At 51.6% G+C, this 7,013-nt stretch overlaps 1 pseudogene across 1 annotated transcript; it reads left to right on the top strand.

The window, feature by feature from the left end:
• The first annotated feature begins 6,662 nt into the window (after nucleotides 1-6,662).
• Nucleotides 6,663-6,813, top strand: LOC311183026 (large ribosomal subunit protein eL39-like; annotated as a pseudogene). The gene has a single exon. The product of its transcript is annotated as a large ribosomal subunit protein eL39-like (transcript).
• The last annotated feature ends 200 nt before the right edge of the window (nucleotides 6,814-7,013 follow it).

The raw sequence follows: 7,013 nt of genomic DNA, 5'->3' as shown, positions 1-7,013 counted from the left end.
TTCCCACCCATGGGCTTCCAGCTTTCCTCGTCTGTCCCCACCCCTACACGTACTCCTCAATGTGCTGACCCCTCAACTTCCTTCAGAGAAAATAAACAACCCCCAGCAAACATCACAGGTATGGGGAGAGATTTCCAACAAGCCTGGCTGGCTCATCAGGTCTGACGACATGCGGGGACGGGGTCTCCTAGGTAATTCGTCTACTGAGACATTAAGGCATCTCCCAGGAGGGGATTTGTCCTAAAAGGGCCACACATGACAAACTTGACCTAGAGCCCAAGACCATGCCTGGTAATGAGAGGTGTGGTCAGCTCTGTCCCTGAGGATGCAAGTGGGTGCAAAGGGGAGAAGGCGATCAATCAAAACCAGAAAGCCACCCTCCTGTGAACGTGGCAGAGCCGCAGGATGCTGGCAGCATGGACAAGGCAGTCCCCTAGATTGAAGAAAAAGTGAACAAGGAAGAGATGACTTCCTTCACTTGTGCATGAGCTCAGGTCACACAGCTGAACCTGAAAATACCCAAGAAAATGATAGTGCCCTTCAAAACCCGGAAAGCCTAGCCAGAGTTAGCAGGACCCAGAGGATGGAGCTGGAGCAGAAGACATTCCACCCTCGGTCTCTGATGAGACAAAATGATCATGGATATAACACGTCTAAGGACCCGGTGCTGGGAACTGGCTCCTGATGGGTCCAGAGTCAAAGAAACTCCTGTAACTGTGTGCCAGGGGGACAGAGTCAGATCCCCCAGTTACTTTTCAAAATCTGTAAAATCAAATGGTCCCCAGAGACTCCGACCTTCCAAATCTGAGTTCAGAGAGACAGGTTTATGGATCATTATTAAACTGCTGAGAAAAGGTATAAACCAGGAGAATATCAGGCATAAATCAGACAAATGAGGCTGTGGCCCCATTAGTAATGAGGAGGCTTGGACATGGGCCAGCAGCACCCACGTCTCGCAGACACTTGGTTCAGCAAGGGCAAAGACAGGTGGGTGACTGCCTGAGCTACACTCCCCCTCGACCTCCAACCAGGCCCACCTCCCCACCTCTGCAGGAACACCTGTGGCCCAGCAAGGCAGAAACAGTCCTGTCTGTGGGAGGTGACGGTGAATCCTGAGGAGTGAAGGGTGAATTCTGAGGAGTAAAGGGTGTGGTAGGACCGGCAGTTCTTCATGCTCGGACAAAAACACCCCAGCCAGGCCCAGAGAGAGGCTCAAGCCCTCTAGAGAGATTCTGGGAACAGCCAGACCTCCTGACAGTGTGGAAGAAATGAATGCAGATAGAATTTGCCTACTTTGGGGAGTTTGGGCTGAGCCCCAAGACTCAGCCCTGACACCTAAAGGAAAGGCCCCTACATTTCAAAGAACAGCCTTGCCCTCCCCAGCAGGACCTGCTAAGATGTGGCCAAGGAGGCCTTCCCTACCCACCCTTCTGCCCCTCCTGCTGGAGAAGCCAAAGCCAGTGATGTCAGAACCAGGAACTCTCAGAAGGGATGGTGGACTTCTGGAAGAGAAGAGAGGGCGCTCTGCCCCAAGTCCATGCTGGAGCTTTAAAGATGTCACTGGTAGGGCCTCCCCGGTGGCGCAGCGGTTGAGCGCTGGGTTGCGAAGCTGCCCGCGGCCTCTGCGGCGCCGGTTCGATCCCCGGCTGCTCCCAGGCCACTGGAGGAGGGTCCCACATGGCGCGCAGACCTCTCCTGCCGCCCGCTGCTCCCCTCAGCAGTGTACTTCGGTCCTTCTGTCTGCTCTGCTCCCCGCTCTGGCTCTGGTGAATTCTCTCACCCTCCCGCGCTTCTGACTGTACCCAGTGCATGTATAAACAAAACAAAAACAAACAAACCAGCAAACAAATAAAGCATGCCTCTATTAAAAAAAAAAAAAAAGATGTCACTGGTAAAGGGTAGAGGTGAAGCCAGGAGGGAGACCCCAGCTCACCCGTCCCTGGAGTTTTCCTGAACTGTGGAATCACAGATGCTAGTGCTATTAGAGACCAGGAAGTACAGAGGGGGAGGAAAGGAGAAGACAGAATATCTACTCCTGCTCCACGCAAGAGACTGAGGTTCTCAGAAGTTACCAAGATGAGGTAGCAGGTGGGGTAAGCCCTGTCTCACCTCCTGCCTAGGTGGCAAGAGCCAACATCCCCTAATATTAGGTTCCCCCACATGGACCAGGCACAACTGCAGGATGCATCCCTATAACTGCACACAGGACCACTCCCTTGCCCACACACCCTGAACCCACGCACCTACCAATACCAGGGCACCCTCCTAGGACTCCCAACACCAGAGGAGTGAGAATAGGAAAAGGGGTTCAACTGCCCCCCACACTCTTCACCCCAGCAGCATGGTGGCTCTCTCGTTAGAACAAGTAACCTCATGGAAAACAAGCAAGGACAAACCCCACCTGCCCCTGGCCCCTTTCACCTGTACCAGTCTGGCCAAGACCCTCCCACCACAGCAGAGCTGGTGCCACACTTGAGTCCACAAGGAAGGATGCCCTTTCATTTTACTTATAAATTACCATCTTGAGGGAAGGCATAAAATAGAGCCAGATCATTGGGTTAAAATAGCTTGGAACGTTTTTACCTAAGAATGTCAGTGTGGAGTGGACCAAGTTCATACCAAATGGGCCTCTTACCTGAGACCTGGCACTGCCATGCACCACGACAGCCGTGCTACAGTCAGTTCAACAAGCATTTACTAGCCACCGTGACATTCGGCTCTGGAGGACAGCAAGGAACAGGTTACACACAATTCTTGTCCTCCTGGAACTAAAAAGCCAAGTGGCTACAATGCCACTAACAAGTACAGGCTAATACTAATCATAATAGTTTCTATTTCCTAAATTCTGACTCTACGGCAGGCTCCATTTCAGCATTCCACATGAATTCATTCATCTAATCCTAAGAGAAGAGCTGTATTCTATCTCCATTTTATACATGAGGCACTAAGAGGCCTTGTCTAGGGTCACACAGCCAGTAAATGTGAGAAAAAAGCAACAATCACAGGTATGTCTGGTTCTAAGCTATTTCCACCCCCTCTCTCTGCACCTTTTGTGATATGACCCGTATAGGAAACAAACATGGTGATGGGAAAGAGCAACTGGTTGAAGCCTTTTTTATATGAAGATTGAAAATCACGTAGGACCTCTCCAAGGTGAACAGAGACCTAAAGGTAGTGACCAAGGTGCCATGTTGTTAAGAAAGCACCTGAGAAGCAGCCTGACAGGCTGTAGAATCTCTAACACAAAGTTCCTGATGCAAAACCAAGTGTAGGCTGGTTCAGGGATGAAAGTAGGGCAGGGGAGCGGGGAGGCTAGAGCTGGGTGAAAGAGGGTCATGGGAGGTGAGGTGGCTGGGGGGAGGTCAGACCCACATCTCCTCAGAGGGGATTCAAAGTGCACCAAAGTCCCATTTCAGCAAAGCCTGAGCCAGCAATGACATGGTGCCATTAGTTCTGGTGGAAAGTGGGTGGGAACACAGTCTCTGAGTCTCTGATTCCTCCTCTGCCAGGTTCTTCCTCTGCCAACGGGGTGTGGACTCTTTCTGGGGCCTTTGGGGAGATCACATAAAGATAAAGCTTCAGTGTTGATGGAAAACGGAGTTCCTGTGTACTCCGCAGGGGGAGTCTAACAGGAAGATGCTGGGGGCTCCCAGGGCAGCTGCACACAAAGGGGCAGCACACAGTTTGCCCCAGGGTGAGGGACAGGAAATGCAGGCTCAGTTCTTGAGGCCAGAGCCCCAACCACCAGTGAGGGCAGCTCTGAATCCAGTTGGCAGACAAGCTGGCACTCATTCCCTGCCCAGCCGGCCTTGCCTGCATTCAGTTCCTATTTGGGGCAACAAACTATCATTTCCTTCCCAGCCCTGCAGGTACCTGAACGCTAATGACAGTTTTGTGCCATGAGATCCAAGATTTTCTTTGGCGGTTTCAAGTGGGGATGAGAAAAATAAGGATCTATGCTAAGGCTGGGGAAAATAGGGGCGAATTTCTTGGCCTCAGCTCACCCTCACCACTGTGCCCCCCTCTAACAGGATCTGTCTCCTTGCCCATCTTTCCACAGATGTCCTCACCACCACATCCACTTAGAGCACTGGGCCAGGGGGGTGTCGGGATGGAGGAGCAGAGCTCAGAGAAAACTGGCTCCCTGGAATGCAAATGATCATATTAGCAAAAAGAAACTCACATTTGTGGCCTCCCTGGTGGCTTAAGGGGTTAAACACCACACTATGAAGCAATCAGCAGCCTCTGCAGCATAAGTTCAATTCCGGCTAGCCAGGGAGCAGCCCACATGGCGCAGCAGACCTCTCCTGTCTCACCCGCTGCTCCCCTCAGCAGTGTATTTCAGTCAGTCTCCCTGTTCTGTTCCTCACTCTGTCTCTGGTGAATCCTCTCACCCCACCCCCTTCCCCGCATCTCTGGTCTGTACCCCAGCGCTTGTGTGCATAAATAAATCTTTAAAAAAAGAAAAAAAGAAAAAGAAACTCACATTTGCTGAGCCAGACACTTAGTGAACATGCTTCCTCTAACCCTTGTGACCACCCTAGGAGGCAGGCAGGGTTCTTATACCCATTTCGCAGACCAGTAGGTAGAGGTCCAGAGAAGAAAGGTCATGTTCCCAAGGTTATACAACGGACGAAATGGATCTGAACCCTATCTGACCCCAGAGTCTGTGGTATTTCTGCCTTACCTCTTTACAAAAGACAGCCAGGGTGGGCTTCCCATTTCATGAATCTCTGTGTTCAGAATGGTTAATGACAGGTGATAGGAGGCCGACTTCTGGTTCAGGTCAGTCATGTTTGTTACTAGAAATCTGTTGCCCCAGGGTACTCTGGGGCTGACTGGAGTCAGGGTCACCCCATACACACACACCAGGAAGCCAGACTGGAGCAGTCAGTCACCACGAGGAAAGCTGAGCTTGTGTCTGGTCCAGGCGAGGAGCATCCATGGGGCACACGTGCCCCCAGAGGAAGCGTCCAGCTTCAGCTCTTTCAGGAGGCTCATTCAGGTGAGCCGTGGCAAGGCCAATGGACCCAAAACAGAGGTCCCTTGCCAGGCAATGCCCGTCCCCACAAAACCCCTCACACCCTAGAGGGCAGGCCTGCAGAGCTGTTGGGTCCATTATCCCTGAACCCTGGGACTGCCCCCACACACATATGGAGAGAGGAAGCTCAGCTAGAACCCCAACCCCAGCTCAAGGGCATGACCCCCCTCCGGCAAATCCCTTCCACCACCTGCACTGGGTCTTTCTCAGCAACCCTGCTCCTGAAGGAGTTGAGGGGAGTGAAGGTACAACCTACCAGCACAAGGGTTAGAATGAAGGCCCCGATGAGCCTGGAGGGACCATGTCAAAAAGGGACACTGTGCACTCTCCCAGCCCAGACAGCAGCATGCAACCACCAGCCTTCCCGTCTCTTGCCCAAACCCATACCCATTTTAAGGAAGGAAGCCATATGCAGACACCAGGAAAGCTGTTTGTTCTGAGCCCAAACCCAACACCCGGGAGTGCTCCTGTAGTTGGACAGCTGCTCTTCAGCTGTCTGGTTCAGCCCTCCCCACCCCCTCCCTGGTACTAGCACTCCACTGGTGGGGGCTCTCTATGCCCAGAGTGATGCATCCTCATATATCTCCCCAGCAGACAGGACCATGAAATCATCTCCATTTTACAGATCAAGACACAACCACAGAAAACCTTGCCCATGGTTGCCCAGCACATATGTGCAGAACCTGAGTGGTTCCAGAGTCTTCCTTAGTCCCCAGGTCCCTCTGGACATCTCTGTGCCCAAATCTCCCAAGGACCAGCCCTAGCACAATCCCCCTCTCACTTCTTCCTTTCCAGGTTCTAACTTCTCTGACCCCACTTCCTGCCCCAGGGGTCGCTCACAGAACAGTCTCCGATTATATGCTCTGACTGCCAGGAAAGCATTGAGAGACAGGCTGAAGCTCAGATACTTTCAGCTCCCTGAATGCAGTGTGACAGTGTCAGACTCCCCAAATGTTGTTTACTAATAAATCCCTGAGAATTTATAATAAAGTTGATGGGGCCTAACGGATGGGTCCAGGACAAAAGGAAGCCAATTACCCAACACTTTTTGCTATGATCTTAAAACAGATGTTTGAATGTGTGAAATTATGGCTTGCGGTTGGGAACTGCAGATACAATTCCAACCTTCTTTTTTATGGCCACTCATAAATGTTCGGTGCAGCGAGATCTACATCTGAAATTCAGTGTTGCCATTTTGTCCCACATTTCCAAAGCCAAGGACTCATTTCGGGTTGGTGTCTGATAATTATTATGCAACTCCAGATAGATGCAGAGCAGAGAACCAGATTCACCATGCCTGGCACAAAGCACACCCAGGGAAGGAAACCCAGGCACACCCCTGACACGCCCAGCAATAAAGCCCCTCGAATCTGAGCCCACCAGCACCTACTCCCTCACGTGCCCCACAGCGCCAAGCCAGCCTACCTGCTACCCACCTGGCCCGACCCCCTCCCTACAAATAGCCAGATCTCTCTACAAAGCTAATCAGATGTCTGTCCTAGCTTCAATCTACCAAGGCTTATCCATACCCGAAGGAGAAAAACAAAGCACCGCCCATCTTAGTGTGAAAGATACCTGGGCACTCACTCCCTCTCTCTGCCATTGCACTTGCCTCTTCGCCATGTCTTCTCACAGGACTTTCAGGATCAAGCGGTTCCTGGTCAAGAAACAAAAATAGAATCATCCCACTTCCCAGTGGATTTGGATGAAAACTGGTGATAAAATCAGGTACAATTCCAAGACACTGGAGAAGACCCAAGCTGGGTCTGTGAGGACTCTCACATGTGGGGGGATGTGTATTTATTTGGTAAATAATAAAATTCAGCTGTACCACTGAAGACATTAGTGCTTTGTGGACACGCGTTCTTAGTATGCATCTGTGCCTGGCACTGCAGTAGTGTGGGAGTTCTTTTATTTTGGGGGGGGGAGCAGGGGGGAGGAAAAAGATACCTGGTTCCAGGCCCTAGAAGTC

Source organism: Talpa europaea, assembly GCF_964194135.1.
Source record: "Talpa europaea genome assembly, chromosome: 13".
In the NCBI taxonomy this organism is placed as follows: domain Eukaryota; kingdom Metazoa; phylum Chordata; class Mammalia; order Eulipotyphla; family Talpidae; genus Talpa; species Talpa europaea.
The sequence above is the reverse complement of the archived record's forward strand: the minus strand, read 5'-3'. Positions and strand labels throughout refer to the sequence as shown.